This window comes from Rattus norvegicus, chromosome 12, assembly GCF_036323735.1.
Source record: "Rattus norvegicus strain BN/NHsdMcwi chromosome 12, GRCr8, whole genome shotgun sequence".
NCBI classification, from domain to species: Eukaryota; Metazoa; Chordata; class Mammalia; order Rodentia; family Muridae; genus Rattus; species Rattus norvegicus.
Window position 1 is genome coordinate 15,902,909 of NC_086030.1, and position 25,416 is coordinate 15,928,324.

Consider the following 25,416-nt stretch of genomic DNA (forward strand, 5'->3'; position numbering starts at 1 on the left):
TCTTACCATATCAGTTTAGGCCTTTAAGTATAATTATTGAACACTTACGGTTTCTATTGCTGTCAATAGACACCATGACTACAGCAACTCTTAATAAGGAAAGCATTTAATTGGGGCTGGCTTACAGTTTCAGAGGTTCAGTCCATTATCATCATGGCAGGAAGCATGGCGGCATGCAGCAGACATGGTGCTGGAGAGAGGTGGCAAAGGGTTCTTTATCTGGATCAGCAGGCAGAAGGAAGGGAGAGTGAGCCACTGGGTCTGGCTTAAGCTTCTGAAACCTTAAAGCCCACCTGAAGTGACACCCTTGTAGAAAGTCCTCCAACAAGGCCACACCACCTAACAGTGCCACTCCCAGTGAACCTAGAAGGGCCATTTTCATGCAAACCACCACAGACACCCAGAAATGCTTTTAACTGCCATGTTACATTTAGATAAAACGTGGGCAAAGACCAAACATTTCAAAACAAACTTTGACTAGCCAAACATTTTAAGTGCTTCTTGTACTTGTTACTAAGAGCAGATCAATAGCTTCCTTGACTTAAGCAGAGCCTTGACATTGGTGTATTGGGCTTCAAGCTTAACGTCTGAAAACCCTCTATCATCTCTGTCTCTCATCCTTCCCGTGCCTTACATGACTTCCTCAGACCATCACAAATTTAATGAGCTTTCTAGCTTTCTTTATACGCCCTGGAAACATCAACCACCTTAATATTCACACACAAATCCTTTTTTACCAAAATATTTTCACTTCTATATCTAATTTTTTTTACTTGTTTCTTTAATACCACAAGACATGATCACATTAACAAAGAAATTTATCATTTGCTGTGAGAATTTTCCTTGTAGGGGCAAGGGCCACTAAGCAATGCCTGTTCCCACTGGCTCCTTCCCATTAGCGTATAGTACAGATTCCCCACAGATGCAAGGTGGAGCCCCGCTACCTCGTTTTCCTTATATGTACTCTAGTCCGCCTCCCTCAAAAAAGCCAACCATGAGGCCACATAAGGTTAGGGCAGAACTACATCCAGCTGTGTACTCAAGTGAGGGTGCAGTGACTGTCCTTACTCTGTGAAAGAACATCTATAATCAACCTCAGCTGTTGCCGCAACATGGCAGGGGACACGTCTCTTCCAAGGGAGAGGATCTGAACGCTCTCCGAGATGCATCTGAAATCCTGCACAAACCGCACATTATTCTAGGGTCACATGGAGGAACACCCAAACAAAGCCAAAGCAAACTCTACTCTTGGTCAAAAGGGAGCACTCAGAAATGCAAGCACCCAGGCTGGGAAGGACAGTTGGTGTTTATTTAATGCAGGTGGTGACTGAGTCTTGTCCCCACTGGCTGGCCTGACCTCACAGAAGTTGTTGGTTAGCTAGTTGAAAAGAATCAGAGCAAACGAAATGAGGGGCACCAGGAGGAGGGCTGTCACACCACTTTACTTTGTGTAACAAAGGTTTTACCAGGTTGGGAAGGGATTAAAACATTCGAATAAAAACCTTACAAGGTGGAGGTGGGATTCAAAAAGACTGAACTCCTTGCCATAATCATCAGTTTCACAGTGTTTGATAGACCAGTATCTAACATTTCATACCTCATCCCTATGCTGGCTAGGCTTCACTGCCTTTGAACACACGGTTGTGAAGCCACTGTTGTACTTACACAATAAATTAATTCCATGGTAGACTCTGGATTGGTTTGTATTTGAAAGACACGCTCCTGGTCAACACCAATTTTACTCCAGGCATCAGTGACCCTAGCAAGGGTAAGAGACACTGCACAAGCCTAAAAGCTTTGGAAGATGTAAAAATATCCTAAGATACAGAAAGACAGTCAAGGGTGACAGGGGACACACATCTAAGCCTGGCACTCCGGAAGAGGAGGCAAACTATTGCTGTGAGTTCCAGGGCAGCCTAGGATACAAGGTGAAACACTGTTTCCAATAAATCAACCAAAAGAAGCAGCGTGGTGTTCATCCACATTCCCAGTCTAGAGATTAAAGCGAGAATCGGGAGTTCAAACTATAAATTTGGGGGCTGGAGAGATAGCTCCAAGGTTGAGAGTGCTGGCTGCTCTTCCAGGGCACCTGGGTTCAATTCCCAGCACCCACAGGGCAGCCCACAAGTGTCAATAACTTCATTCCAGGGGACCCGACACCCTCACACAGACATACATGCAGACAGAACAATGCATGGGAAAATAAATCGTTTTAAAAATCATAACCCTGAGGGTTGGGGATTTAGCTCAGTGGTAGAGCACTTGCCTAGCAAGTGCAAGGCCCTGGGTTCGGTCCCCAGCTCCGAAAAAAAAAAAAAAGAAAAAAAAATCATAACCCTGGCTACATACCAGCTTAGAGTCCAGACCTTATCTCAAGACCTAAAAACTGTTTCAAGCTTATACAGCCTAATTATGTGTCCAGGGTATAGTGTATGACATCAAAGATACAGTCTGTCACTCAAGGATCAAGGTTACATCAGTCACTTGGCTACTAGGATGAATCACCCCCTCTCTGGCCAAGACTGCTGATTTCCCCGACTGTCTGTACTGGTGACCTCTGCAGCTGCTGCCTGGACAGTGACTTTAAGGATCTGGTGACAGGGCTGTGATGCTAACAGTGCAGCCACTTGTCAGTGCAAGGGTTGCATGGCTGACAGTTCCCTGCTCGAAATTCTTATATATTTGGTTGTGAGCCTAGCCTTAAACAGCTGAGCCATCTCTCCAGCCCTCGAAATTCTTGTTGACAGTTTTCAGGTTGGTTTTTTGAAGCAGGGATTCATTCGGCCCCGGCTGGCTTGTAGCTGAGGATCCCCACGAAGTCCTGATGCACCACCCTGGCTGTCTCTACAGCATTTCAGAGAGCCTTGAATTTCCTCTAGGAACTCTTAGAGACAAGCTACCTGTTGTAAATAGTAACAAAGACAGGGTCATAGGAAACAAGCTGAAAGGGAGAGTTACAGACTCATGGACAGGAGCAGCCATGATGGGGCCTGTGGTGGGAGAGCATGAAGAGCCACCACGATGGGGACCCTGAAGGATAAGATCCACACCATGTGACCCAGTCTATGTGGTGTGAGTCACAAGACAGGAAGGTACTAGATAAAAGTTGTAAGTCAAGGTTGTCTGGGCATCAGAGTGTCTGGGCTTTGGCGCTGTAAGGGGTTAGAGAGAGCAGAGCTCTAAGAGCTGTGAGTCTCAGCAGCTCTCTGTAGCTGACCTTGGGAGACTGAGGGCTGTGGCCTCATTCTGGGGAGAGGCAGCAGCAGTTAGCAGACCTGGCTCTGACACTGCCCTCTGAGTGCTCCTTTGCCGCCCCCTTCGTTCTGCTGGGTTTTCTTTAAACTTTTCTGAGCCCTGGACTCAGGGAGCCCGACTGGCCTCGACCTTGCAGTGTAGCACAGTGGCTCCTCCTGCCTCTACCTCCCCAGAGCTGGGATTACAGGCATTGGGGGGGGGGCACATTTACATTCGGTGCCGGGGAATCAAACCCAGGGCTTCAGACAGGTTAAGCAGCACTCCACTACGGAGTTACAGCCCCAGCCCTCCTATCTTCTAAGAATAGCCCTGAACCTTTGCTTTCGGGAGTCTGAGCTGTGCTGCCAGTGCTGACTGACGCCATTCCTGCCAGAGGACCTCTGACCTTAGTGGTCATTTCCCTTCATTACCTTTCACCCTTAGGATCTCCCTTCAGAGAGAAGTCCCAAGTCTCTCCCCTCTGTTTCTTGAGGTAAATTATACACTTGGCTTGCCATCTGTCCTATGCCCCACCCGTCCCTTCCCCAACACCTGAAGTGCATACTAATGTTGCAGAAGCGGGGGTTGGGTTGGTGACGACTTCATAATCCCAAGAGAGGATGTGAAGCAGACTTAGAAGGAAGATGGTTATACAGTCACAGATCCCACCTAGAGAGGGGTTAATTCATGGCAGGCAGAGTGGAGGGAGGTCCAGATTGGATCAAGTGGTGGAAGATAAGAATGAGGGCCAAAACCAGCATGTGGTGATGTGGGTCTCTAATCCCAACAAGTGGGGCAGTGTGTTAGTACTCCCAGCTCTCCTACGGTGAGAGGGCAGGCAGAGAGGAGACGGCCTGCAGAGTGAGGGGGCTCTCTGGAAGCTCATGGGACAGCTAGCCTGGCAGATGCAAAGGAAAACAAGAGACCCCACCTCAAGAAAGGTCAAAAACAAGATCTGGGGCTCAGGGAAGCCCTGTGGCACACATCCATCCACTATGTCATGTATCGGTTGGACACATACATACATACATACATACACACACACGCGCGTGCGCGCGCGCACACACACACACACGCACGCATGCACACACACAGAACGATTAAAAAGAATGAGAATGGGCAGATTCTGTGGGAGAGAGAGCCTTTAATGGCATTTCATGGTCTCGTGTAGGATAACAAAGGACTCACTGTGTCCCCAGAGAAGACACCTCCTGGTCCAGCAACCCTGCCCGCAGGAGAGCAGGACCGAGTACCAACTGCCCTTCATGTGCTTTGGCAGAGGAACGCCCAGCTTCCTGCACACTAGGTAGCACTCTGCCGATTGCACTCGTTCCTCAGACCTAATGCCCTTTCTATAAATGTTTTATCACAGTCCTCTCCTGTGTCGGCACTGGGCATGCAGGCCTCAGTGCACAGGTGGAGATCAGAGGACAACTTGGAGGAGTTAACTTGTTCTAATGTATGGGTCTTGGGGATAGAACTTGGGTCATCACAGTTTACCCATTGAGCCATCCTTCTGGCCCCTAGGATCCTTTCTTAATAACCCCTCATCTTTTTTTTGAGAAGGCTTATTGGTGTGACAGATAGTGACCAAGCCATCAGGTCCTATGACCTCTGAATCCTGTGGTCAAGTCTGTTGCCAGCCCCCCACCCCCTAAGAGGATCCTAACTCAAAGAGGAGAATTCCCAGTAGTCTCCGAGTTTCTTTCATCTATTTCTTGAGGTGAGTTAAGACTTTTGGCTTATCATCTGTCCTGTGTCCTCACGGCTGCTTTCCTAGACACTTGTACTTATTAAGGATGCAGACATTGAAGGTGGGGTAGTAAAGCTCTTATAGCCCCAGGAGGGGACCCGAAGGAAACTTGGAAGGAAGATGGTTCTACAGTCACAGATCCTACCCAGAGAGGGGGGTGTCCCATGGCTAGGCAGGGCCAGGGTGAGCACCAAGTCTGTCTGACGTAGAACACAGGTTGATGGGAGAACGCTCAGTGTGCAGGTGCAGTCTCAGCACTCAGGAGCTTGGCACAGGAGAATCACAAGTTCAAGGTCAGTAGGCTACGTGGAAAGTTGCAGAGTAGCCCAAGCTCTTAAAACAAAGAAGTCGAATGTGGAGGAAAGTCTGAGGTAGAGACTTTGCTGGCATTTCTAAGGGAAGGGCAAACCTGGGCACAGCAAGGTGCTCAGCGTTGGCAAACTAGAATAGTTCAGTGGGTTTGGGTACAGAAGTGGTGGCTCATCGCCTGATACCTGGCTCTGGGTGAGTTAGGAGAAGAGAAAAACTGGTCTGAGTGTGAGACTTAAATCAGGAAGTTGTCAGGAATACAGACCCAGGACTGGTTAGTTTGTTCAAGATAGCCACGCTCCTGGTAGAGAACGTTTTTGTGGCCCCAAACGATGACCCATCCTAACCGTAAACCTCCCCCAAGCCTTCATGCCTCAGGAAATGTCAAAACATCCTAAGATACAGAAAGTAAATTGGGTATGGTTTTAGACACCTGAAAACCCAGCACTCTAGAGGCCAGGAGGCTTGCTGTCACTCAGCTGGGTTAGAAAGTAAGATCCTGTCTCAAAATACAAAACAGAGCTGCGCATGGTGGCACATGCCTATAATCCCAGCACTCCGGAGCTGAGGCCATGTGCCTGCCCGTTAGTCCAAAGCTAGGCCGGAAGATGTGAGTTTCAGGTCATCCAAGGACACCTAAAAAAAAGAAAAGAAAAGAAGGGGGAGAGATTTGACAATAAAAGTTAACTGGGTGTGTAGTTTTGTGTTTACCTATAATACTAGTATGCAGAGGCTCAGTCTAGAAGATCATGAGATCATTAGTTTGTCCATTGTCTCATAGTCTTAGCCCAGACTGGATAGACGTTACCATGTAAGCCAGAGGCTGTGGCCTCAAATAAAATCCTCTTGCCTCAGTGCTCTAACTGCTGGGACTTCAGACTTGAGATAGACACCACTCTAAACTGGGATTTCAAGCTCGAGGCCACCTTGAGGTATGGATTGAGACTGTTTTAAACAATTATCACTCCCATGCCATCTGCCTGCAATTACCCATGAGGAGGAGGCACACTGGACAAGTCCAAGGCTTCTTTCCAGAGGTCACTTCAGTTATTAAAATGCCGACCTGTGCTTACAGCTACTCAGGAGGCTGAGGCAGGAGGATCACTTGAGCTCAGACATTTCAAACTAGCCTGAGCAACAGAATGATTTTAAAAATCACTTTTAAAAAGGCCAGGGTGGGGGGTTGGGGATTTAGCTCAGTGGTAGAGCGCTTGCCTAGCAAGCGCAAGGCCCTGAGTTTGGTCCCCAGCTCCTAAAAAAAGAGAGAAAAAAAAAAAAAAAAGGCCAGGGTGGTTCACTAGGAGGCTGGGGCATGAGGCCTGCTGAGGGCAAGACCAGCTATGGCTAAATTCCAGGCTAGCCTTGTCTACACTGTGAGGCCCTGTCTCAAAAACTGAGTGCGCCTGCAATGTGGCTTAGTTGATAGTGTACCTCGATGCAGGAAACCCTGGGTTCAATCCCCAGCACCACATAAACAGGGCACGGTGGTGCGCTGATGAGATCCCAGAACTCAGGAGACAGAAGCAGGGGCGTCTGGAGCTCAGTCATCCCTGCTTGCACAGCAAGTTCCAGCCTGGCACAGACCATCAGTAATAGTAAAAGTGAATAAAACCACCCTATTTACCAAAGACAGTGCTGAGCAAAGGAACAATGCCGGAGCTATGGCCATATTTCAAGATATCTTACTAAGATACAAACAGGAACAAACAGCATGGCACCTGCCCTAGGCAGGCACTTAGATAACAGACTGGGATAGAGACTCCGATATCAACACTCAGAACAAGTCACCTCATCTTCGGCATAGGTGTCTAATATACACTGGAGAGAAGACTGTCTCTTACAGCAGTGTTGGGAAAACATGAAGACAAGTGAAAGTAGGCCTGTACCTTCTCTCCCTGGTGATGGGAGAGCCTAACGTAAGACAAGCTCTGAAAGTGTCAGGAAGTAGGACACAGACTCTAAGCCACAGACAAGGCCTTCCTGAAGAGAACCTCGATCACTCAGAGACACTGCTCCCAAGTCGCAGAATGGCATAAAACCAAAAGCAACATTGGAATGAAGACACCGATTGCCAAAAGGGTTAGAATCTTTGCTGCAGTCCCGCCTGGGATTTGGATCTACGATCAATGCAATTAATTCAGAAAACCCAATTGTCTAATGAGTTCCAATGAGCTGATCAGCCAGTTCTGAAAAGATAGAGATAACCAATAGACTTGAAAAGTGTTCAAAATCATGAGCCATCTGAGAATTCGACTCAAAACCACGCTGGATGGCTGTGGGTCTGGCTCAGTACAGTGGTTACCTAAGCCATGAGTCTGAGTGCCACAGACATCTAGGTGAACGAGTAAGTTGGCCACTGGAACTGGCTAATGCCCACCTTCTGTATCCAGATCCTATATAAAATGTAGGTTTCCCTCATGGCACAGCAAGGACAAACTCTAAAGCAACGATGATCTGTAATCTATGTCCCCATTAGTGCTTATCGATTGTCTGGTCTCCTCTAAAACCAACAACACACCCTAAAATGGGTCATTCCATCTCCCTCCTTGTAGACTTAAGATCAGCCCTCCCAAGGCTGGGGATGTGGCTGAATGGTACGGGACTTGCCTGGTGTGCAGGAGACCCTGGCTTTGACTGCTAGCATCGCAAGTTCAGCTCTATAAATTACTAGAAGTCAGGAGTGTCAAAAGAAAACTCAGGTAGCTACTACAGTCATGATTGGGTATTTACATAAGGTTATTAACTAACCACTACACACAGATAGTACCACTCATAAAACTGTATGTATTTGGAAGCAGGGAGACCAATAAACATACGTGTGTTATGTAAGGTACCATATACTGACTTTCCTTATTCATGTTCCTTTTTTATATTCTTTCATTTCCCTACCAGTTCTGGGCACTTTGTAGATAGTAATTCAATGAGAGCTTGAGAAGTGGAGGTAGCTAGCCTTCAGGACAGCTCCCAGTAATCTCTTTTGGTTTCCATACTCATTCAAAGGTCCCTTCCCCCTAACGAGAACAGTCTGTGTGATCCCTGTCACGGAGAATATTACGTGACTTTAAGGTGGCGATCACCTTGTCACCTCTCATCTCTGTGTTGGGGTTGGGGGTGGAACGCACCACTGCACACAGATCTTTTACTTTTAAAACTCTTAAGTAAGTGTTTAGGGGTAACTTGTGACATAGGAAGAAGTAAAGATGAATTAAACTAAAATGTTATATTGGGGGAAGACTGGCCAATAAAAGTTTTGTTAATTTGACTAGCTACCAAGCAATGCTTGTGATGACATCAAGATTTGCTTCATAGGTTATGGCCTATGCTGTGATAGACAGCCCGGGCTGGTCTAGAACACACAGATTAGTTCAGGCTAACCTCTAAGTCAGTGATCCTTCTGCCTCAGTCTCCCAAGTGCTGGGATTACAGGAGTGTACCACCACACCTGGCTTGCCTTCATTTCCCCAAAGGTGAATGGTTAAGGAATCCTCACTGAAACTGACTCTTGTTATTCCTTGGTTCAACTAAGACATCTCACATGGTGATTTCCACAGTTACTGTCAATCCTTTTAGCCTTGAGGTCTCAATGTCAAGAGGCAAACATATTGTTATAAGGATTCTTTTGTCATAATATAGAGTCACAAAACTGTCAGGTGCCAGACTTTTGCCAAAGCCTGGCTAAAAGTATGTAGTCACGCAGAGTGACTCATCCCTCTCTCTCTCTCTCTCTCTCTCTCTCTCTCTCTCTCTCTCACACACACACACACACACACACACACACACACACACACACACACACACACATACACTGGGGTGGTAAAGGCTGGGGACTACCTCAAGTCTGAGGTCACTAAGGACTATATAGCCAAGAGTGAGGCCAGCTGGGCTACATAATAAATGGCCTCCCCAAATTAAAAGGATGGGGTATGGTGGGCATGTTGGGAGTATAATCCCAGCACTAGAAAGGCAAATTTGTGAGTCCTGAGGGAGAGGGAGGTGAGTGTGCTTTAAATCAGACTTTGAAAAATGGCAGTTGCTAGCCTTAAGATGGTGCCTACCAATAGTTAACTCCTGGCTGCCCCACCCTTGCCAAGCTTCCTCAAACTCTGTTGAGATTGGTCTGGGTGGTGGAGGCCACAGAATGAAAACTGCATAACTTTAAGATAAGTTCAAGACATCAGAGAAGATATCTTGTCCCTTGCATTTGTGTTTTAAGGGAAGAAAAAAAAATCACACTGATATTTGAACTTTCAGAGACTTTAAAAGCATTTGTTAAGGGGTAATTTGTGACCCAGGAAGAATAAATAAAAAAGTTAAATTATATATCTCAAGCATCATGTTGGGGTGAGATCTGGCCAGTAAAATTTTTGTTTACTTGGTACCAGGCAACACTTGTGATGTCATCAGGATTAGAACCCTCACTGGGTAGGTCCTCAGCGACACAGTGACAGTTAGCTCACATTCGGCTGACGTAGCAGGTGAGCACACCTACTTTTTGCTCTCTCCTCCTCCTTTTGATTCGGTGGCACTGGGAGTCAAACCCAGGGCCTGGCCTGACCTAGACAAGCAGTGTACAACCGAGCCACACCCTAGCCACTTCTGTTGTGGTTTTTCTAAAAATATTTTTCCTCTTTTCAGTTTTCTGGCACAAGGTATCACTCCATAGCTCAGGCTGGTCTAGAATACACAGCATAGTCAGTCGAGAGTAGCCTCTAAGTCTGTGATCCTTCTGCCTCAGTCTCCCAAGTGCTGGGATTACAGGAGTGTACCACCACCACATCTGGCTTGCCTTTCTTCACTTCCCCAACAGTGAATGGCTAAGGGATCCTCACTGAAAGTGACTCTTGCTGTTCCTTGGTTCAACTAAGACATCTCACATGGTGATTTCCACAGGTAACTGCCAATATGAGAGGGTTGCCCCAATTTCAAGCTTTGAAGCCTCAGAGCCAGTACAAGAGGCAGAGGATATATTACAAGTATTGTGTTTTTTTTTTTTAAAAACCAAACCAAACCATAACCTTTTCATGAAACTACCCAAAGCTTCTGGAAAAGCATTAACATGAACACCTAGCCAGGGACAGTAGCACAATGCTGAATTCCCGCACTTAGGATGAGAGGTCAGGGGTCCCAAGATGAACCCCAACTACATCCCAAGTTTACACACAGCTGAACTAAAGCACACCCAGTCTGACAAAAACAACAAAGGAGGTTGGGCATGGTGTTTCCGCCCTCTAATTACAGCACTATAAGGCAAAAACAGGAGGAATAGCACAAGTGTATGGTCCGTTCACAACAAGACCTCATCTCAAAAATGAGGAAAAAAAAAAAAAACACCAAAAACCTTATACTTTTAGTACCATTATAACAGTGGGTCCTCAAATAATGTCATTTTTGGCCAAGGTTTAGAAATTTTTATTATATTCACACACACGCACACACACACACTGGTGAATAAGGATGAAGTTTTACTTAACCTGAGCCACGGTCCTTCATTTGGGAAGGAGATCTGGTTGTTAGCTAACTTGTAGGTTCCAAGTGACATTAAATAGCTGGCGTATTTACAACAGGTTCTCAGGAACTCATACCCCGTGTTGTGATCTCCTTTGGTGAGCTCTGATCCTTTAGTCCTGGCTCTTGGGAGATTTGGTTCAAATTAACGTGCACCAATTCTTTTTTTCAGATCGATTTCAACTCGACTGTGAATCTGTGCAGTCGAGTAGTCTTTTTTACTTTGGTGAGCTGGAAATATATTCTCCAACACGCCTCGCGCGGTCCTTAACTAAGATTCATATTTCCTGGTTTTTCAACATTAACAGGGGCCGGGTCCGAGGGTCCACAGTTCCTGAAGCAGCACTGTATCTGAGCTCCCAGAGGCGGGTGCTGTCCGTTAGTAACGCCCACGGCGCGCGGGATGCAAGGACAGCCCGCAGGCGCACTGCGCTGGCCACACTCGGCATCCGTAGGGTTAGGCTGGCGCAGTAACTGGAAGTGTCCCCTCCCCGAAAGGAAGTTACACATTGGCCTCTTGTGCCTGGTGGAGATAGAACTTCCGCAGGCTCCGCCCCTTCCACTTCCGGTAGGGAAGAATGGGTTGGTCCCACATGGGCGAAAACTGGCTGGAAGAGTTTAGTGGCAACGTTTTGGGGGCGGCAGCCAAGGGTCGCATTAGACTGTGTGTCCCTGAACTGAGGCCTTACCTCCTGCCGCCTTTGCAAACTGTCTTTCAGTTTCAAATCCTTTTTAACTATGAGACCTTATTTCAGTCATTTCTGCTGTGACCTAAAGTAAGCGCTGTGTCCAGAATGCCTCCCTAGCTTATTCCTGAACACCTATACATCCATGTAATATATATTTAAGAGCCACCTGGGTTTGATTCTTTTGTCTTAATCAGACATCATGAATAGGAAGTCTGGTGCGATGGCCCATGTCATCAACCCCGCACTTAGAAGTAGAAGCAAGTGTGTTAAGAGATATTCTGAGAAATACAGACCATTTGATGAGAGCCTGGGCTACTTTCGCTGTAGTTTCAGAAAGAGGGAGGGAGGAAAGGAGAGGAGAGAGGAAATGGCGAGCAGGTAAGTTGCTGGTAGGCTGTGGCTAGTTGACTTGGGCCTCCCAAGTTCAAAATAGGAACCATACTGGACTAAATCCTGGGATTCACAAGCTTACGGTTTTAGGCTCTGACCCTAACCAGTAGTCTACTTCTCATATTACCACCTCAGGCCTGCCATAGTATTTCAAAAACTAAATATAGCAGAGGATTTATGGGCCTGTCGTGAATCGATGGCGGTGGCTTGCTGCTTCTAAACAGGAGTTAAACCTAGTGAGGTATCAATGTTTGTAATCTGAACATACGGGAAATACAGGCTGGGGAGGTCAGTAGCTACACAACCAGGTTAAGTGCACGCGAAGACCTGTCTGAAAAAGCTGAGGCAAACAGTTGTGTAGGTAACAGGTTACGTGTTGTAAGAGTATTACAGCAATTGCTGTCCACAGTGCAGATGAAGGATTGAGTTTGTACGGAAGATCTTCTGGGAGAGATGGACATAGAAGTAGCATCCTCCTCTGGCCCAGGGAAAGTGACTTCAGGGTCATCTAGAGTGTCTAGTTTAGGAATGCTGCTCTCTGAGGCTGTAACAGGGGTCTAGATTGGCCGTAACCACGGCATGTCTTGAGCCCTGCCTGTAGTGTGGCTGCTGGGGTCCTCACCCGTGGCTGGAGTTGACAGGGCTGCCACAAAGCAGGGCACCTCTTCAGCTGTGTTTGACTGACAGCTCCCCACTCAGCAGAAATGCCCTTCCCTGGTGGCCTTTGGGAAATAGGGGGTCATGTAACCTAGGCTGTAGTGGACAAAATCTTGTAACCCGAAGTAGACAAAGACCTCGAGCTTTTCATCCTTTGGTATACATCTCCCAAGTACACAGGATTTACACCTTGCAGAGCCATAAGAAATTATAAATATTCCTGCCTTCTTACATCTACTTTCACATAGGCAATTCCATCAACCAAGAACATCCTTCCACCCCCAGGCACACAGACTGACACCCATTATTTGATTGCGATCATCTAAACCCAGAAGCTACAACGTGAAAAGTAAAAGAACAACTAAAACAGTCTCAGAAGGACTGTATGGCTTGAGAACTACGTAGCCCAGGGGCATGGGGTGGGTAGGCTGACAACTCAGGAGCAGAAGGTGGCCTTGCAAGCCAGACGCAGCAGCTAGCACCTCCAAGAGTGCTGGGAAGAATGGCTTCCTGCAGAACATTTCTGTGATGCCAGTAAAACCAAGGTTGGGGGCTGGGGAAATGGTTCACTCTGTAAGAGCAATCATGGCATAAGCAAGAGGACATGAGATAAAATGTCCAATGCCCGTGTAAAGGCCAGGCATGGGTATGCATAGGAACACATGCTCAGAAATAGAGGGACAAAGAGAGGTGTAGCCAAAATAGTGGGCTTCAGATTTAGTGAGAGGGCCTCTTAAAAAAGTATGGCAGAGGGGGCTGAAGAGAAGGCTCAGCGGTTAAGAGCACTGACTGCTCTTCTAGAGGTCCTGAGTTCAATTCCCAGCAACCACATGGTGGCTCACAACCATCTGTAATGAGATCTGATGCCCTCTTCTGGTGTGTCTGAAGACAGCGACAGTGTCCTCATATGCATAAAATAAATTTTAAAAAAGATAAGGTAGAGAGAAATGAAGGACAAAGTGTCCTATGTTGGTTACAATACTGCATGAAAATGAGCGTATGCATGGGACATAGACAGGACAAAGAAAACACACCAAGGTTTCACACACAGTAAGTGAGCAGTACACAAACTGGGCAAGAGGACCAGAAAGAGGGCAGTGAGTAATGGTGCTTGCTGCCAACCCCGAGTCCCAGGCCCCACGTGGTAAAAGGAGAAAAACAACCATTGCAAGTTGTCGTCGGACCTCCATATGTGCACTGGGGCACGTGTACAGACAGGCGTGTGTGTGAACACAATTATAAAACGGCTTTAAAAATGGGCAATGTGACTGACTTAAGATACTGAATGCTCAAATATTTGTTCCTAGCTATCTTGTTGGTATTTGTGGACAGTAGGAACTCTGATCCTTGTGATTAATTCCGTTACTGGACATACGCCAAGAAGATCTCCCCTACGGTAGATTTCTCCAGAACCTCCAAGTTATCTTTATCCATAGCTTAAGGTGAGTTACACGCTTGGCTTAACCCGTGTACTGGGTTCCTGTACTACCTCACTGGGATACTAAACAGATTAATGCCAAGGAGTGGGAGGTAAAGCCCTCCCAGCAGCAGGGTGTTACCTGGCAGATAAGGAATCTCAGGTTGAATCAAAACGGGGTCCAAAAGCAAGGTGTGGTGGTGCAGATCAAGAATTTTAACACTAAGGGTCTGCAGGCAGAAGACGCACTGAGTCAGACCAGTCAGGGGAAACAGAGGAGGTCCCACATCAAAAACACAAGGTGATGGAGAGTACTGGAGAGATGGTTTAGAGCACAGAGAGTCCTTTCACAACCAACTTGAGGATGCAGAGTCTGAGTGCCCAAAGCACATCTAAAACGGAGGAAGTAGCTATGGTGCAATAGGGAGAAGGAAGCCTCTGTGGAAGCCTGTATGTGCCTAGCCTAAGTTAGGTATTGCAGGAGAGGCTTTGTTCCAGAAAAGTTAGTCACTGGGGACCCCGCTGAATTCCTATGTCCCATTAAGATGTCACCACACAGAGAGTATGGAAATGAGATTCTGATAAGAGTTTCTGATGACATTTCATAGTCCCATGTAGTTAATTCACCGTGTTAACACGGAGCTAGTGATTAACTGGCTCTGGCTCTGGGAGAGCTGGACTCACACAGGTAAGCTCTATGAGCCCTATATGCAAGACTAGGGGGGATAGACGACCCACAGCATGCTAAGCGGCTTTCTAAGAAGGACCAACTGACCTCCACATCACCAGGATGACTTTTCATAAAGACATTTGAAAGTACTGTGTATATCGGGGGTAGGAAGGGCGTGCTAGTATGATATGGAGCAACTGTGTGGGTGACACCTACTATGTGGGAATTGCACATTGCACCATAAGGCTCTTGAAGATCAAAAGACCGGTAAGTATGGTAGTAAAGGCCCTAATCTAATGACGATCTTACTGGCCCAGGATATTATTTTGGTGACAACTCTGCATCTTTCTCCTAGGAGGTGTGCCGGGGCAGTAAGGACCTAGGCCATCAGGTCCTAGGACCTCTGGCCCTCTGGGTCAAGTCCATTCCCACCCCGCCACTAACTGGAGCTCCCCTGTAGGAGGAGACTTCTACAAACCTCCCAAGTTACTTCCCATTTCTTGAGGTGAGTGGGATACTTGGATTATCATCTGTCTCCCACCCCCCACCCCCAGTTCCTCCCCTAGACACCTGCAGAGTCCTACCGAGTCCTGGAGTTTCAGATGTTGAAGGTGGATACCCCAGGGCGTCCAGAGAAGCCTTGGAAGGAAGATGGTTCTACACGCACAGATCCCACATGTAGAAGTAGTGATTCTTGTGGCAGGAAGGAAAAGATGTGGATGGGCCAAGAATTGTAAAAGACAGGAATGATGGCCAAGAGAACATGTGGTTGAAAGGGCGGGATGTGATACCCCGACACTGAGGAAGCTCACAGAGATTTTCTATTTATATATTACCTTATTATTTATATATTTGCCTGGGAAACACAAAATCTGAGGCTTGCCATGACCCTCACTGCTAATGGGGAGAGAGTGCTGTCGAGATGGCTCTAATGGGTAAGACTATTTCCAGCCAGCATGAGGATCCAAAGTGGGATCCCAGGAACACAGGCAAATGGTATTCCCTCTCTTTCTCTGTTTGCCTGGGAGGCAGAAATGGAAAAAGTCTAGGAGCTCACAGGACAGCTAGCTGGGAAAACTCCACAGAGCAAAGGGACTGGATCAAAAGGAGCAAGGGTAGAATCTATTCCTATGATGCCCGCTGTCCTCCAAATATTGTCACGGGACATGATGTGCCTAATCACAGCTGAGTGTGTATGCGTCTACATGTATGGAGAGACACACGAGTACTACTAATGACCTGAGGCGGGATGAGTGGGGCTTCTGAGGGAGAACCATTAGTGCCCCACCCCCGCCTTCATGAAAACACAGGGCTGCCAGGGCCTTACTCCATGGAGGGCTTCAGACTGCCATGTCCTATGCTACCACCTGTGGGAGTGCCGGAATCACAGGCCTGAAGACTGTGTGCAGGGGGACCAATGACTTCCTGAATGCCAGACTAGCAATATGCCAACTGAAAGTATTCCCTATGACTTCTTTTATTCAAATACTTTGTATCCCATGGGTCGTTTGAGGTATGAACCCAGCAACTGGATAACAGCGTACACTGGGTCTGAGGACAACTTGTGGGTGTCCGGTGTCTGCTCCCACGTGGGTCTTGAGGGGAGGCATAGTTCACACTGATACGTGGACTGGGAGCAAAGCCTTAATCCACTGAGCTGCTCCGTCACTCCTAATGTCCTTTCTTTTTTTTTTTTAATTTTTTTTTCTTTCTTTTTTTTGGAGCTGGGGACCGAACCCAGGGCCTTGCGCTTGCTAGGCAAGCACTCTTACCACTGAGCTAAATCCCCAACCCCTAATGTCCTTTCTTAATGACCGTGCATCTTTGTTCCTAGGAGGCCCATTGGTGTGCCTGGCCAGTGGGAACCTAGACCATCAGCTCCGAAGACCGCTGACGCTCTTGGTCAGGTTTACTACAGGCTTCCCCACACCCATTGGAACTCCCCTGCCGGAGACTTCTTCAAGCCCCCCACCCCCCACCAAGTTCCTCCCCCTATTTCTTGAGGTGAGTTAGACACTTGGCTTATTTTTTGTCCTGTGGTCCTCTAGCCCTTTCTGGAAGGGTAAAGGCCTGAGTGGGGTCTGAAGCAGCCTTAGATGGAGGATGCTCATGGGTAACATGTTTTACCTGGAAAGGGAACAGCCCATCACAGGTGGGTCCCCTGGGAAAGAGTTACAGGCAGGCCTGAGCCACTGGGTGGGTGCTCGGAACAAAACCTAGGTCCCCTGCAAGAGCAGCCATTGGTCTTAACTGCTGAGCCATCTCACCAGCTCTCCCCAGTATCCTTTCTTTCTTTCTTTTTTTTTTTCCAGAGCTGGGGACTGAACCCAGGGCCTTGCACTTGCTAGGCAAGTGCTCTACCACTAAGCTAGATCCCTAATCCACCCAGTATCCTTTCTTAAGATCCTTCATTTTTCTCTCAGGAGGCTCACTGGTGTGCTCAGTCAATAAGGACCTCAGTGTTCAGGTCCCAACTGCTCTGAGCCTCTAGGTTCAGACCCTCACTGCCCCTTGCACCTACTAGCACTCCCCTGCAGCAGGAGACTTCTCCAAGCTTCACAGGTTACTCTCTCCATTTCTTGAAGTCCTCTAGACCCGTGGCTTATTTTCTTTCCTTGCAGCCCCCTTTTTCTAGAGACCTTGAAATGTCCAAAGATGTTGCAGGTGACATGATAAAGTGCTTACTGTAGGGGACCTGAAGGAAACTTGTAAGACGGTTATAGCGTCACAGATCCTACCCATGAGAGGATTGCTTCATGGCACGCAGGGTCACATGGAAGTCCCAGATTGCAAAAACTGGCAGAAGACGGGACCGGAAGCCAAAAGCAGCATATCCTATTGTAGGCTGTAATCTCTACCCTCAAGGGCTCAGAGAACTGATTGTCAGGTAGAAGCCAGCCTGGACAGTCCAGGCTGTACCAGCCTCTAAAAATGTGAAAGAGGAGGCTGAGGACCTGATCCCATGGGCAAACAGGAGGCTGAGGATAGGATTCCTTGGGCAAACAAGCCTAGGGACCCAAGTCTGCATCCCGAGAGGGTACATAAAGCTGAGGAGGTAGCACACGCCCAGCTCCTCTATGGCAGGATGCCAGGCAGAAACAGGCTATCCGCAAGCTTTCAGTGCGTCCAAACTGGTGAACACAGCAGAGAAACAGAGACCCAACAGAAGGGAAGGTGGAAGGTGAGGACCAGCACCAGGGAGTTGTGATCCCCCACACTCATGGCATGATACGTGACCCCCAACTCAGCACAGGCACAAAGAATAAAAAGATGAACACAGTCCGAGGGGAGCCTTTAAATGGCACTTCAGAGCCTCACATAGCCATATAGGGTGGTCAAGAACCCACTGTGTGGCCACGGATGAGTCTTGAACTCTAGATCCAGCTGCCTTCCCTTCTGGCAGCTAAGATTACAGGCCTACTATGTGCCCTCCATGCAGTGTTGGGCTAGGCTACACTGCACAAGTTTATCCAACAGCTTTCCTTTAAAACGGTTTTGTATTACATTGATTGTGTGTGCCCAGGCGCACACTGTGCGTCACCTCAGTAGATCCGAGAACAACTCGTAGTTGTCAGTTCTTTCCTGTTGCCTCAAGGGCTTGGGTCTGGGTGATTCATTTAAGTGGTTACACTGCTACAAAAGACCTCATCTGAGCCATCTCATCATCTCCAAGCACAAATACACTTTCTCAATTACAGTCTCACAGTTTTGTTCCATGGAGGCTCATTGGTGTGCTTGGCCAGTAGGGACGCAGGTCAGCAGGGCCCAGGACTCTGATCCCTTGGGTCAGGTCCATGACTGACCTCACTGGCCTCCCAGCAGGAGGAGCTCCCCTGTGGGAAAAGGATTCTCCAAGCCTCGCAAGTCACTTCCTTATCTCGTGAGGTAAATTAGACATACTGCTCATCTTTTATCCCATACCCTCTCAATCCCTTTCCTAGGAGCCAGTAGGGTATTAAGACTGTTGATGTCAGAGGTGAGATGGTAAAGGCTTTACAGCCACAGGCGTGGACCAGAAGGAGGCCTGCCACAAAGATGATTATGCAGTGACAGGTCTCACTCCAACTGGGCAGAGTTAAAGGGAGATCTGATTGGACAAAGTGGTGGAAGAAAAGACTGAAGGCCAACAGCAGTCCAGATGCTTAGGCAGGAGGCCCCCTTAGGAGAACCAGGAAGTGCTAGCCTGGATTCTCAAAAAGAGGGAAGAAAGAACACGGGGGAGACAGTTTGATGGCCAAAGTGCTTGCCAACAGGTGTGAGCCATGGTTCAAGTCCCAAGAAAATGGGGAATACCTGCACCCCTAGCTCCCTCATAATAGAGGGACAACAGAAATCGAGGAGACTATCTAGAATCAGGTAGCCTTGCCTACACAGCAGAGAACAAGAGATTTTATGTCAAAAAAGGGGGACAATGAGGACCAATTACTTGAGGTTAACGTGAACCTACACATACCTCCCTCCACTTACTCTTGTATGTACGTATGTATGTATGTATGTATGTATGTATGTATGTATGTATGTATACTGCAGCTGTCTTCAGACACTAGAAGAGGACATCAGATCCCATTATGGTTGCTGGGAATTGAACTCAGGACCTCTGGAAGAGCAGTCAGTGCTCTTAACCACCGAGCCATCTCTCCAGCCCTCATCAGATTTTTATGGAGAGTGTTTAATGGAATTTCACATAGGATGGCTGGAATCTCAGTTTGTCACTAGGCCGATATTGAACCCAGATCCAGGTTCTCCCAGTTTCAGGAATGCTAAGATGATAGGCTCGATCTAACTTGTGTCCTTTATATTTAATGTTGGGGAGAGGACTCATGACTCCATTATAAGCTAACACTGAACCCACTGCATCTATTCCCCACTTAACATCAATTATTAAACACATTTTATTTCATTTATTATCCTGCGCATGCACAGCTGTGTGTACACCACGACTTTCAGGAGGCCGTTCTCTTCTATGTGGATCTGGAAATTCAAACTCAGAACTAGCATGGGGGTCTGAGTCTCTAAAGCCAAGGAAGCTCTGGCACAGGATTTGTTAGAATGAGGTCAGCTGAGGAAACATGTTCCAGGCTAGCCTGAACTCTCAAAAAGAGGGTTGGGTGAGCTCTGGGCATGGCTCAGTGGACAAAGTGCTTGCCAACAAGTATCAGCCTGGGTCCAAGTCCCAAGAAGACCTGTTAAAAACCCAATATGGAACACCCATCTCGAAACTGGCAACAGCATTTACCCTGGCCCATGACGAAGCCATGAAGAAACACTGCATCAAAAATGGTGGATAATAAAAACAGCTAGCTACCTGAGGATGACCTGTGTCCTACAAAATGTGTACTATGGCTCACACCACCTTACTGTACAACACACACACACACACACACACACACACACACACACACACACACACACACACACACTGTTGATTTTGTTTGTTTTACTTTTCAAGACAGAGTTTCTCTGTGTGCCCTAGGCTGTCCTGGAACTCACAGAGATCTGCCTGCCTCTGCTTCCTGAGTACTGGGTCTAAAGGCCTGAGCCACCGCTGCTGGGCCAGAGTTGATTTTCTTTTTTTTTTTTTTTAAAGATTTATTTATTTATAAGTACACTGTAGCTGTCTTCAGACACACCAGGAGAGGGAACCAGATCTCATTACAGATGGTTGTGAGCCACCATGTGGTTGCTGGGATTTGAACTCAGGACCTCTGGAAGAGCAGTCAGTGCTCCTAACCGCTGAGCCATCTCTCCAGCCCCAGAGTTGATTTTCTTAAAAAAAAAGTATCTGAGGCTTTAAGGCAGATCCATTAGTGGGATTTTATGGTTTCGTGTAACTATGTTGAATGGCCAAGGACTCAGTATGTCACCAAGGGATATTTTAAACTCCTGGTTCCGGCTGTGTCTACCGTCACGAGTACTAATATTACAGTACTGAGCCACCACGCAGCGTTTATTGGGTGCTAGGAGAGAACCCATGCCTTCTTCCACCCTTGGCTAGATCTCAACCAGCTGCAAATTATAATTCCATTTATTTATGAAAAGCCCTCATAACATGAAGGAGGTTGGAGAGTGACGTAAGGTAGTCAGTGCTGCTTCTGGCACTGTTTGGACACACAGACTGGACTCTGGTGGTCAGGCCCTCAAATGTCTTTATCAGCTGTTTTCTGCCAGGTATCTTGCCAGCTGCTTGTGCTTAACAAGAAACTCATTTCTTTTATCTTAAGAGACTCATTGGTGTACCTATACAGAGGGAATCGAGGTCATCAAGCCCCAGGACCTCTGACCCTTTGGGTCAAGTCCCCCTCCTATTGGAGAGCCCCTTCAGGTGCAGAATTCTCCGAGTCTCCCAAGTTACATTCCTTATTCCTGAGGTGAGTTGGACATTTGTCTTATCGTCTGTCCTCTGTGCTCTTGTCTTAGGGTTTTACTGCGGTGAGTAGAAACCACGACCAAGGCGAGTCTTGTAAAGGACAACATTTAGTTGGGGCTGGCTTACAGGTTCAAAGGTTCAGGGTTGGGTATTTAGCTCAGTGGTAGAGTGCTTGCAAGGCCCTAGGTTCAGTCCCCAGCTCCTAAAAAAAGAAAAGAAAAGAAAAGAAACAAAGGTTCAGTCCATTATCACTGAGGCAGGAACAAGGCAGCATCCAGGTAGCATGGTGCAGGAGGAGCTGAGAGGTCTACATCTTGATCTGGAGGCTGCTAGTAGAACACTAGCTTCCAGGCAATTAGGATGAGGGTCTTAAACCCATACCCACAGTGACACACCCACTTCAGCGGGGCCACACCATCTAATAGTGCCACTCCCTGGGCCGAGCACATACAAACCATCATGGGTCTCAATACCTTTCTTAGACACCTGCAGTGAATTAGTGGAAGGAGATGTAAGAGCTTGGATGATAAAAAACAAAACCCTACAGTCTCAGCAGGTGACCTAGAGGAGACCTGGAAGGAAGGTGATTATACTCACTGACCCACTCAGAGAGGAGCCTTCCACCTGCCAGGCCTGGTATTAGGGATTCTGTTGATCAAGTGGTATAAACAAGATCTGGGGGGAGGGGAGATTCAAAGCAGCCTGTGAGGGTTTGGGCAGTCATCCCAACACTCCTGAGGCTCAAGTATTCTGCTGGAGGTTAACAAGGAAGATGTGGGGTTGGGGTAGAGCGCTTGCCTAGCAAGCACAAGGCCCTGGGTTCGGTCCCCAGCTCCGAAAAAAAGAAAAAAAAAGAGAAAAAAAAAAAAACAAAACAAAACAAGGAAAACCTGTTTCAGGCTAGCTGGGCTGTCAGATATGGGGACATCAGGGCTGTTGGATTAATGCACCAAGTGGTTACCTTCATTCGAAGATGTGACTTGAGTCTCCAGGACAAATGCCAAGGCCTGGCAGGCAGGCCAGTGGGGTCATCATTACTCATGCTCTCTTCTCATAAGAAAGCAGGCAGACTGTAAACTCACTGGACGACGATCCTGGTGCATACAGTGGAGGAGAAACCCTGTATCTAAAGAGTAGAGAGAGGGGGCCAACACTGGAAGATGCCCTGTCCTCTCCACAGTCTACTACGGCACAGCACACAGGTCACCACCCCCATTAAACACACAAAAAGGCTCAAAAGAAGAATGGGCAGAGTTTCCGAGAGATCAACAAGAGCCTTCAATACCATCTCATAGTCTCACTCACCATGCTGCTGGCCATCGTTGGTGACTTGGAAGCCCTGACCCAGCTGCTCCCACATTGAGAAGTGCTAGAACTACAAGCCTTACCTATTTTGTACTCTTGGTGCAAGAGAGAGGACCCATGGTTTCCTGAAGGCTGGGACAGCACTCTGCCAACTCTGCTCACTCCTTCTGTTAGAATGTTGAACTCCATTTAGTCTTTACTATGTGTTAACACTCCATGTATATATGGGAAGATTGAGGACAACTTCCAGGATTCTGTTCTCTTTCCACTATGCAGATCCTACAGGGAACTCAGATGGCCAGACTGGTAGCCAGTTCCTTTATCACTTAAATCATCTGCCTTGTCCCTAAGAACTATCCTTAATGACAATCCTTTCTCTTTTGTCGTAGGCCAGTAGGGCCCTATATCAGCAGGTTTCAGGACCTGTGACCCTTGGGGTCAAGTCCTCTGCCAGATCCCCACCAGTTGGAGTTCCCCTCTTCAAGTCTCCAAGTTATTTTCCATACTTTTTGAGGTAAGTTAGACTCTTGGCTTCTCTTTTGTCCAAAGTCCTTCTCCTTAGCCCCCTTTCTAGATAACTACAGAGAACTAAAGGATGTAGAGAAGAAGAAACACTGCTTTAAAGCATGTGTACGGCCAGGACCACACCAGAGGAAGGGCTTGATGCACTTCATCCTCACTCACACATTAAAAATGACAAGGATTCAAAGGAGGAGCTTTTAATGCCACTTGACCTTCTCATGTAGCCATGTAGGATGGCCATAGACTCCCCACATCTCTTACTATGACACTGAACTCCCAACTCAGTTCCCTGTAGCGTTTTTGTTGTTTCAGGACAGGGTCTCTCTGTGTATCCCTAGCTGTCCTGGAACTCACAGAGACCTGCCTGGCTCTGCCTGCCAAGTGTTGGGATATAAGGAGTGTGCTACTATCACTGACTTTTGCCTGCACATTTGGGAATGTTGGGATTCACACATAACCTCCCACGGGCCCTTTACACTGTACAAGGGAAGGAATCCATGGTTTCCTGTATGCTATGCTAGCATTCCACTCAGCGAATTTGACAGTCTAAAGTAATTTCTTTTGTTAAAAGAGTTTATTACCCTGTGCGCTTTATATAGTTTGCCATGTCAGAGAGTGCTCATTGTCTGCCTTTCACTGCGAGAGACCCCACTTGGGTCCTAACACCTTTATTCCTGAGCCATCTTGCCAACTCTTAATAACAATCTTGTATCTTTGTTCCTAGGAGGCTTATTAGTGAGGTCAGCCTATAGAGACCAAGGTCACCAGGTCCCAAGACCTCTCTCTGACTCGAGGGGAAATCTTCCTAGTTGAGGAGAATTCATCTCCCATATTACTTCCTTTAATTCTTGAGGTAAGTTGGACACTTGGTGTGTCTGCTGTAGCAGGCTTCCTTCTCTCTTTTCTTAGACGCCTGCTGAGTTCTAAGGGTGTGGATGTCAGAGCAGAATCTAGGTTCACTCTTCACAGCTTCAGGAGGGCACTGGAGGAAGACTTGTTAGGATATGCCCATCAGTCACAGATCCTACCCAGATATGCATCACACCAGGAGCAGGGTCAAGGTGAGGTCCCAGGATGGCTGAAATGGCATAGACCAGAATGATGCGGTCCCAGAGCAACATGATAGGTCTGTAACTCAAAGACTCAGCAGCTTCAGCCAAGAGATTTACTAGTTGGAGGTCAGCTTGGGAAACAGGATGTTCCAGATTAGCCTGGGCTATCAAAAATGGGAAGGGGGGGGGTTGGGGATTTAGCTCAGTGGTAGAGCGCTTGTAGGCAAGCGCGAGGCCCTGGGTTCGGTCCTCAGCTTCAAAAAAAAAAAAAAAAAAAAAAAAAAAAAGAAAGAAAGAAAAAATGGGGACTGGGAAGAGCTGGGAAGATGAATTTATGGGTAAAAATTTGTGCTCAACAAGCATGAGGACTGGAGTTTTCTATCTCATTTTAAGCTTGCCAAAGTTGAGGTGGGGTGGCAGCCCTTAGGTTCATCACTGTGAGAGGGTGGGTAGACACCAGAAACAATTTGGAAGCTGGTGGGGCAGTAAGCTTAGCAGACACAAGCTCATTAGATAACAAGAGACTGCCTTAAAGAGGGAGAAAGGCAGGGCTGGAGAGATGGATCAGTGGTAAAGGACACTCACTGCTCTCCCAGAGGACCTTGGCTCAGTTCCCCTCATCCACAAGGTTGTTTACAACTACCTGTAACTGGTTCTAGGGGATCTGGTTCTGGCCTCTGCAGGTACCAGGAACACGTGCAGTATATATACACACACATAAGAATAACTCTTTGTTTTAGGATGAAAGGTTAGGGACAACACCAGAGGTTATCCACTGGCAACTCTCTCCCTCCCCCTCCCCTCTGAGAGACTTAAAATACTTAAAGGTGAATGAACAGTTCTGGGGCAGAGCCTTTAATGTTTCATGTTCTCGAGTGACCGTGTAGGATGACCGTGGACTCACTGTGCTGCCCACAATGACATTGAACTCCTGAAGTAGTGCCTCCTACCTTCAGGAGTGCTAGCTAGCACTGCAGGTCCAAGCTACTGTTTGCCCTTGATTTGTTTCTGGGGAGGGAACCATGGTTCTCCGTGTTCTAGGGAATCACTCTACCCCCTAAGCTAAGAGTCCTAGTGTCTTTCTTTAAAAAGGTCTTATTACATTTATTGTGTGCGTGGAGGTTAGAAGACAGCATACAGCACTTGTCTTCTTCCACTGTTGTAGGGATAGAATTCAGGTCATCAAGCTTAGAGGCAATGCCCTTTACCTGCTGAGTCATCCTTTTGAATAACAAGCCCCTTTCTGCTTCTAGGACACTCATTGGTGAAGGCAGGCCTTAGGACCAACACCATCAGGGCCTAAGACCTCTGACCCTCACTCAGGGTTAAGTCTATTCTGGGCCTCCAACCAATTGGCTCTCTCCAGTTGAGGAGAATTCTCAACCCTCCTATATTACCACCTCCAGTTCTTGAGGTAAGTTAGACACTTGGTGTAGGGTGTAGCCATTGTCCCCTTTCCAGACACCTGCAGTATATTAAGGATTCAGGTGTCAGAGGTGGGGTGATAAAGACATTATAGCTCCAGGTAGCAATCTGAAGGAGATCT

At 47.4% G+C, this 25,416-nt stretch overlaps 1 protein-coding gene and 1 long non-coding RNA gene across 3 annotated transcripts in view; one reads left to right on the plus strand and one right to left on the minus strand.

The window, feature by feature from the left end:
- The first annotated feature begins 201 nt into the window (after positions 1 to 201).
- Positions 202 to 25,416, plus strand: part of Usp42 (ubiquitin specific peptidase 42) — a 51,320-nt gene continuing 26,105 nt past the window's right edge. The window contains exons 1-8 of one of the 2 annotated variants that reach the window (XM_017598289.3): positions 202 to 10,186; positions 13,845 to 13,979; positions 14,980 to 15,129; positions 16,459 to 16,628; positions 20,846 to 20,992; positions 22,686 to 22,810; positions 23,543 to 23,671; positions 25,124 to 25,284. The gene's annotated coding sequence lies outside the window, so the exon portion shown is untranslated. Of the gene's footprint in view, positions 10,187 to 13,844; positions 13,980 to 14,979; positions 15,130 to 16,458; positions 16,629 to 20,845; positions 20,993 to 22,685; positions 22,811 to 23,542; positions 23,672 to 25,123; positions 25,285 to 25,416 lie in introns of those variants that run through there. The other variant, XM_063271139.1, reaches the window with a different exon arrangement.
- LOC134481266 (uncharacterized) lies at positions 21,083 to 24,148 on the minus strand. Its single transcript, XR_010056711.1, has 2 exons — positions 21,953 to 24,148; positions 21,083 to 21,193 (listed from the first exon to the last, which is right to left on the minus strand). It is a non-coding gene; the product is annotated as an uncharacterized LOC134481266 (long non-coding RNA).